Source organism: Sminthopsis crassicaudata, chromosome 2 (assembly GCF_048593235.1).
Source record: "Sminthopsis crassicaudata isolate SCR6 chromosome 2, ASM4859323v1, whole genome shotgun sequence".
Taxonomy (NCBI): Eukaryota; Metazoa; Chordata; class Mammalia; order Dasyuromorphia; family Dasyuridae; genus Sminthopsis; species Sminthopsis crassicaudata.
This window is the reverse complement of record NC_133618.1, coordinates 232350654-232358451: the sequence shown is the minus strand read 5'-3', so window position 1 is coordinate 232358451 and position 7798 is coordinate 232350654. Positions and strand designations below refer to the sequence as shown.

The following is a 7798-nucleotide window of genomic DNA, read 5'->3' as shown; positions in this document are numbered from 1 at the left end:
ATGCACACACATACAATTAAGAAAAGAGGATTGATATTTTTTGCTTTAAGCTTGTTGCTTGATTTTGAAGGCTCTAATTACACAGGCTTGTGCTAACTGAAAAAAAAAAAAAATCAAATTGATTCCATTTTTTAATTGGTTCTACTTTTTATCCTAGGTAAGTTACACTTACTGTTCTTTAATTTCTACTAAACTTCACAATACTACATTAGTATTTCACAGGTAACAATTTTTCATAAAATATAGTCAAATGGGGAAAAGAACAACGGAAAGAACCTATATATCCCTTTTCAAAGTAAATAAATTCTTTATTTAAGCTAAAAGCTACCTAAACAGATAACACATAAAAGTGGCTTCATAAGTTCAAAAATTTATCTAATCCCTTGTATATGTATAGCACTGTCTAAAATCTAGAGTTATAAAGCAATCAACTCAAGGAGCTTATAATCTAATTAAGAAGAAGAGAAAATAATAAGATTCTTCTACAATGTTTTATTTAAGGTTTATAAAGAGCTTTCATGAGTATCTCTTTGAAGTTAATATTGCAAATTATTTCCATTATGCAGATGAGGAAATTGAAACTCACAGAAGAGAATTAAGTAGACACTTTCAACACAAAAATTCAACTTGATCTCCAGAATCTAAAACTACTATTCTTTCCACTACATTAATTGTATGTTGTACAATAAAGCAGAGAATATGAACATAAAAGAACCATGTAAGTAACAAGAGGTACAAGAGCACAGAAAGGCAAAAAATTACTGAAGAGCCAGAAAGATGTTCAAAAGACTCTTTTTTTTGTTGTTGTACTTAATAGTATTTTTTTTCCATTAACATGTAAAGACAGCTCTCAATACTCATTTTTGAATTCCTAATTTTCCCTTCCTGCTCTTTCACACACACCCCCTTAAAATAGCAAGTAATCCAATATAGGATATACATGTACAATCATGTTCCATATTAGTCATGTAATGAAAGAAAAATCATAACAAAAGGGGAAAACCTCGAGAAAGGAAAAAAAATGTTTATAAGAAATGAAAATGGCATGCTTCAATATGCATTTTAAGCATCATCAGTTCTTTTTCTGAATACAGATAGCATTTTCAATCATATCTTCTTTGGAATTGTCTTGGATCACTATATCTATCATAGTTGATCATCACACAATATTGATATTACTGGATGCAATATTCTCCTGGTTCTGCTGCCTTCATTCAGCAAGGAGTCATTTGTAAGTCTTTCCAAATTTTCCTAAAGTCTGCCTGCTTAACATTTCTGATAGCACAACAGCAGTCTATTACATTCATATATCACAACTTGTTTACCATTTCCCCAAATGATGAGCATCACCTCAATTTCCATTTTTTTGTCACCACAAAAAAAAAAAAAAAAAAAAAAAAAAAAAAAAAAAAAGCTGTTGTAAATATTTTGGTAAAATACAAACCTAGTAGTGGTAATGCTAAATCAAAGGGTAAACAGTTTTATAGCCCTTTGGGCATAGTTCCAAATTCTCTCTAGAACAACCCGGATCAATTCACAACTCTACCAACAATGCATTAGTGTCCTAGTTTTCTCACACCCCCTTCAACAGTTATCATTTTTCTTTTCTATCATAAACAATGTGATAGAGGTGAAATGGTACTTCAGTTATTTTAATTAACAGTTGTGAGAAATACTGAAAAATTAAGTTTCCACAGAATCTTGCAATAAGTTATCAATGACCAATGAACTTTCAGAAGGAAAAACTGACTTGGCTACAAAATTCTGACAAAGGGATTTAGGATAAAAAGTGGCTTAAATCATCCAATGTCAATGACCAGAAGATTTTTCTGTATTGTGCTTGCTTAATGAGGCTGATACATAGTATCTTCTCAGTAAGGTGAAGAAGGGATAATGGGTAGAGGAGCAATAACCAAATCTAGACACGATGGGGTGGGGAAAAGAGGTCATTTCTCGGGCATACCAAGAACTGTACTTCTAGCTAATTAAAGGGTAAGTGGTATGGGAGGGAAAGGGGACTAACCTAGAAAAGCTTGTTGCACACTCTCTCTGAGGGAGGTATGCAGCTTCTCTGAAGAATCTAAGGCTTCCTACTTGAATCTCTCTCACTCTTTCAAAACATCACAGACTTTAAAATTCATTTTGGAATCTTATTTCTCACATAGTAATTTAGAACACTTTTTCATGTGGCTATAGATGGCTTTAATTTCTTCTTCTAAAAACTGGCCATTAATACCCTTTGATCATTTATCAACTGGGGAATGACTTATATTCTTATAAATATGACTCTTATATACTTGAGAAATGAGGACTTTATCAGAACACTGGCTGCAAAAATTGTTTCCTGGCTTTCTACTTTCCCTCTAATCTTGGTTGCATTGATGCAAAAAATTTTTAATTTAATGTAATCAAAATTATCCATTTTGCATTTCATAATGTTTTTCTTGTGTGATCAAAAATTCTTTCCTTTTCCAAAGATCTAACAGCTAAATTACTTCTTGATTTCCTAATTTTCTTATACTATCACCCTTTATGTTTAAAGTCATGTACTCATTTCAACTTTACTTTTATCTTTCAACTTTATATAGAATGTATGATACTGACCTAAGCCTAGTTTTTGACATCCTATTTTCCATTTTTCCCAGAAGATTTTGTCAGATAAGTTCTTATCCAAGAAGGTGGAATCTTTGGTTTATTCAACAGTAGATTACTACATTCATGTATTATTGTGTCTTGTATAACTGACTTAGCTCACTGATCTACCATTCTGTTCCTCAGCCATTCTCAAATAATTTTAATGACTGTCATTTCATACTATAATTTTAGATCTGTGTGCAGATAAGACTACCTTCCTTTGCCTTTTTTTTTTTCATTAATTCCCTTAATAATCTTGATCTTTTTCTTCTTCCAAATGAATTTTGTTATAATTTTTTTCTAGCTCTATGAAATAATTTTGTGGTAGTTTGACTGGTATGTCATTAAATATGTAGTTTAATTTAGATGGCACTGTAATTTATATTATACTAATATGTTATATATAATGATATATAATATTAACTATATTATGTTACCCATGAGCAATTGATATTTTCTATATTGTTTATATATATTTGTGTGAAGTATTTTTTAATTGTGTTCATATACTTCCTGGGTTTGTCTCAGCAGTTAAACTCTCAAATATTTTATATTGTCAATAGTCATTTTAAATGGAATTTCTCTATCTCTTTTTGCTGGACTTGATAATATGTAGAAATGGTGATGATTTATGTGGTTTTATTTTATAAAAATATGATATGCTTCATAAATTTGTATATCATTCTTGTGCTGGAACCATATTTATCTTCTCTGAATCATTCTAATTTTTGCATATGTGCTGCCAAAGCAAGCTCTTAAATTTCTTTTAACAATCATCAAAAAACTTGCATTTATATAGTCTTAAATTTTTCTTTTTTTCCATATTTTTTATTTATTGTAGCTTTTTATTTATTTTTTTTTCTTCTGAGGCTGGGGTTAAGTGATTGCCCAGGATCACATAGCTAGGAAGTGTCTGAGACCAGATTTGAACTCGGGTTCTCTTGAATTCAAGGCTGGTGCTCTATATCCTAGCTGCCCCCATTATAGCTTTTTATTTACAAGTTATATGCATGGGTAATTTTACAGCATTGACAATTGCCAAAACTTTTGTTCCAGTTTTTCCCCGCCTTCCTCCCACCTCCTCCCCCAGATGGCAGGTTGACCAATACATGTCAAATATGTTAAAGTATAAATTAAATACAATATTAGTATACATGTCCAAACAGTTATTTTGCTTTTCAAAAAGAATCAGACTTTGAAATAGTGTACCATTAGCCTATGAAGGAAATCAAAAATACAGGTGGACAAAAATAGACGGATTGGGAATTCTATGTAGTGGTTCATAGTCATCTCCCAGAGTTCTTTCGCTGAGTGTAGCTGGTTCACTTCATTACTGCTCTATTAGAGCTGATTTGGTTCATCTCATTGTTGAAGAGAATTGATCATCATATAGTATTGTTGTTGAAGTATGTAATGATCTCCTGGTCCTGCTCATTTCACTCAGCATCTATAGTCTTACAATTTTCAAAGAATTTTACAAATATTTCATTTTCATTATTTTAGTTAATGTTTCAAAACAACTACTGGGAGGTAGGTGCTATTATCCATATTTTATAATTGAGAAAATATAAGGCAGAAGGAAGTGAAATGACTTATCTAGAGTTACATTATTATTAGATGCCTGAGCCTGGATACAAACGCAGATCCAGAACACTATCCAGTACAGTACCTAGCTGCCTAAAATGAATATGAATGAGATAGGCCTTGAAAAGAAGAATGGAGATCTCTACTTATCAGCAAGGAACACTACATGAGTCTTTAAAGACAAAGGAGAAAAAATGAAATGAACATAGAGGGTTTTTTACAGGAAAAAGTGAAAAGACCATCTCACTTGGTAGAGGTCAAAAGAGAACATATCAAATTAAAGTTAAAAGAGTAGGCTGAAATTAGATTGTAAAAAACTTTAAAAGGGGCCCAAGAAAAATTATGTGATCCAAAGCAGTGTTATATATATGTCAAGTATGATTCTGACAACCATGTGCTGGATTAACTGAAGATGCTAAGAAAGAAAAGATGTATAGACCATTTGTGAATGTTCAGGGAAGAGGGATATCCAGCTAGGTGTAAAATATTGTAATTATCAGACACTGTTGATCTATTGGGTAGTTTTGTTAAACTACAATGTCTTTTTTTTTCCTTTTTAATTTTTGTTATCAAGCACGACTCTCTAGGAAGGGGAAAGAGAAGGAGTACATTCAGAAATGAAAGTAATGTAAAAGCAAAAAGATATTAATATTTTTAAAAATTAACCACAAAAAAAGAAATTTCTACACTAATCCAAGCATGAGGCTATTCGGGCTTTAAAACAATGTAGTTGTAATTAGAACAGAGGGAAAAAAAGAGAAAGTTGAGAAAATGAGAGATGAAATTTGCATGACTGTGGTACAACAAAATAAAGAAACAATGCAAGGAGCATGATAAAATTTCTAGTCTGGATGACTGGGAATTTGTTTATTAGTTACCACAAAATTAGTGCTTAATAAATGCTAGATGACTGAAAAATAGACTAAGCTGCCAGTTAAGTCAATTATGAAAAACATAAATTACACTGTCAATAATCAAAACAACTCTCTTCCTGTCTTTCTGTCTCTACCCTGATACTTAAGGTTGGAGTAGACATCAGAATCAAGGCCATTTTATCATCTGAGGCATACTGAAAATGGGAATAAGAAAAGAAAGTACTTGGGAAATACATCAGTTTGCATACAGTGAAATAAGATAGTAGCAACAGAAGACAGCTCATTACCTCATTTTTTAACCCATCTTTTTAAATTCTCTACCCTCAGTCCTATTCTACTAGTGGGCAGTGAAGGTTGTGCTAAAAGAAAAACTCCGGCAATCTAAGACTAACTATAGGTTCAAATTATTTTTTGAGAAATGAACTCTAAATATGTAGACACTCATCACCATAATTTAGTCATCAAATGGTTTTTCTTCTGCTCAAAGTTTTTTGTGATAGCAAATCATAAACACTAATATCAACTAAAGCTTCAAAAGGTTACTAATATATATATAATATATATATTCTGTAAATGGAATATCTATACACAGATTAAATCGTTGTTCTTTTATAGTATTTCAGTGTAAAAGTTTATTTTTAAAAGCTGCAATGCCTAACTCAAAAATAAAAACCAGGTAATATACCACAAAACACAAATTTTTTCCCTAATGGAAAAAAATTTGACTTAAAAAAATACAAATGAAAAAGCTTATTAGGTTATAAGTTCAGAAAAAAAAAAGTTTTGTTCTTTGACATTACAGTTGAGAAGTCTAGTCCTATGAGTTAACAAAAGCTATACAAAAGCAAAATTCAATTATCCTACTCACCAACCAAATGATGGTCAGTTAGGAATTTATTTTGTTCATCTTTGACTATGACTAAATGATTCTGCCGTGTATAGTATATTTTGATCTTGAAACAAGATGCTGAAATTTTACTACTCCTATTTAAAAAGATTGAGAGAGATTTTATCAATCACAGAGAATAACTCTTCCCATTCTTCCTTTTCCCTACCATATAAATAAAGTACTGGTTATTGGACATAACAGCTTACCCTTAGGAGTTTGAAAGATGTATTCTGAAGAATTTATTTCTCACTCCCTCCCTCCTCATTTTACTATAAGTTAGCTGCTACTTAAAAGGTCCTGGATAGTACATCAGGTCATGGTTTTTAAGCACGGGTGTTCTTTTTGCAACAGCTCTCTGAGCCCTTGAAAGTGCTCAGAACAGATGGATGATCTGAACCTGTGGATGTCCCCACCTGTCTTAGAGAGCTGAAAGCTCAGTGGAGGGCAATTACAAGCACTATTAATGCCTTGGCAGAAGCTACCATAGTTTCTACAGTTAATCCAATGCAGGACAGGAGTTATCTGAACAGCAAATTAGGCATATTAGACACCACCCCACCCCAACCCATTTGGTTTTTTTCCCATAGGGAAAAAATTGCATAACTAAGGTTCCCTGAAAAGAATTTTAAAAGGGAGTTGGGTGATGGACAGGAAAAGCAAGGTAGCTATAGTCTCCAACAAATCTCCTAAGAATATACAATTTAACAAATTTTACACAAGAAATCTTAGAAAAGGAGAAAGCTAAAACACACACACACACACACACACACACGCACACAGTTCTTCATTCTAAATTTCTAAAATAACTAGTTTAAATGACATCTGAACCAAGTAAGAATGTCATGCAAAGCTCTACTGAATTTTTATTTCTAGAATTGTTAGGGTTAATGAAATTCATGCTGGAATTGGCAAGCTGAAGAAAAAGAGGACATTTCCTCAAAATCCACATGACAGAAACATACCACAGTAATGGCCAATCAGCATGGGATGGGTGTGGCAGGAGAAGGCAAGAACAGAAACAGTGGCCAGCTGCAAGATGTGAGGGGTGTGTTTGCCTATGAAAGGAAAAAGGAGGGAGATAGCCTGGAACACAATCATGTTTATATCAAAAAAAATATATATATATACTATCTAACTAATAACAGCACCCATGCAAAAACTGAGAAGAGGTGATAAACGTATTTGCATATAAATATGTAATATTTATACAGTCATTTCTCTATTGGTGTAAAAAGGTCATTTTATTAAGCTGACTGCTTGGAAGTTGGGGAGATAGGGAAGCAGAGAGATGAAGCTATAAATGTTGGGTAGTTTCCCAAGAAAGCCCACAGAAGCCTATTTAATCCATAATACAGCTAAAACACTTTACTTATGCCACAAAAAAAAAATTCCAACATTACTTAACAAAACACCATAGCACATAAAACCAAAAACAAAACACATAGCAGCACTATATTTGTAAACAGAAGACTGGGTTTAAACCCTGGCTCTGCTTTTAGACTGGACTCCATTATAATTCCAGCATTTTGCTTGCACTGTTCTAGATTTCATCATTGCTCACCAGAATCTCATCATACTGCAAGATCACATCAATCCCAAAATTCAAATCTCCTCAGTACTCCTGGCTCCTACCTCCTCTCTGAATAGGCTGTCCAGGACATCCATTTCATCATTTCTTATTTTGCTGCACTCCCTTTGGACTAGACTTAATCATGTCCCAATGTCAACTACTATCCACTCACTCCTCAAGTAGATTCCTCTAATCCTTTTGTGTGACTTGTATTTCTCCTTCAGGTTATAAATTCCAGGAGAGCTG

The 7798-nt window shown here is 32.7% G+C and overlaps 1 protein-coding gene and 1 non-coding gene across 2 annotated transcripts in view; both read right to left on the bottom strand.

Annotated features, from left to right (window-relative positions):
• The window catches only part of NCOA3 (nuclear receptor coactivator 3), a 195584-nt gene that overhangs the window by 129327 nt on the left and 58459 nt on the right, over window positions 1-7798 (bottom strand). The gene's annotated exons all lie outside the window — the stretch shown is intronic.
• On the bottom strand, window positions 3283-3385 carry LOC141559162 (U6 spliceosomal RNA). Its single transcript, XR_012487246.1, has one exon. It is a non-coding gene; the product is annotated as a U6 spliceosomal RNA (small nuclear RNA).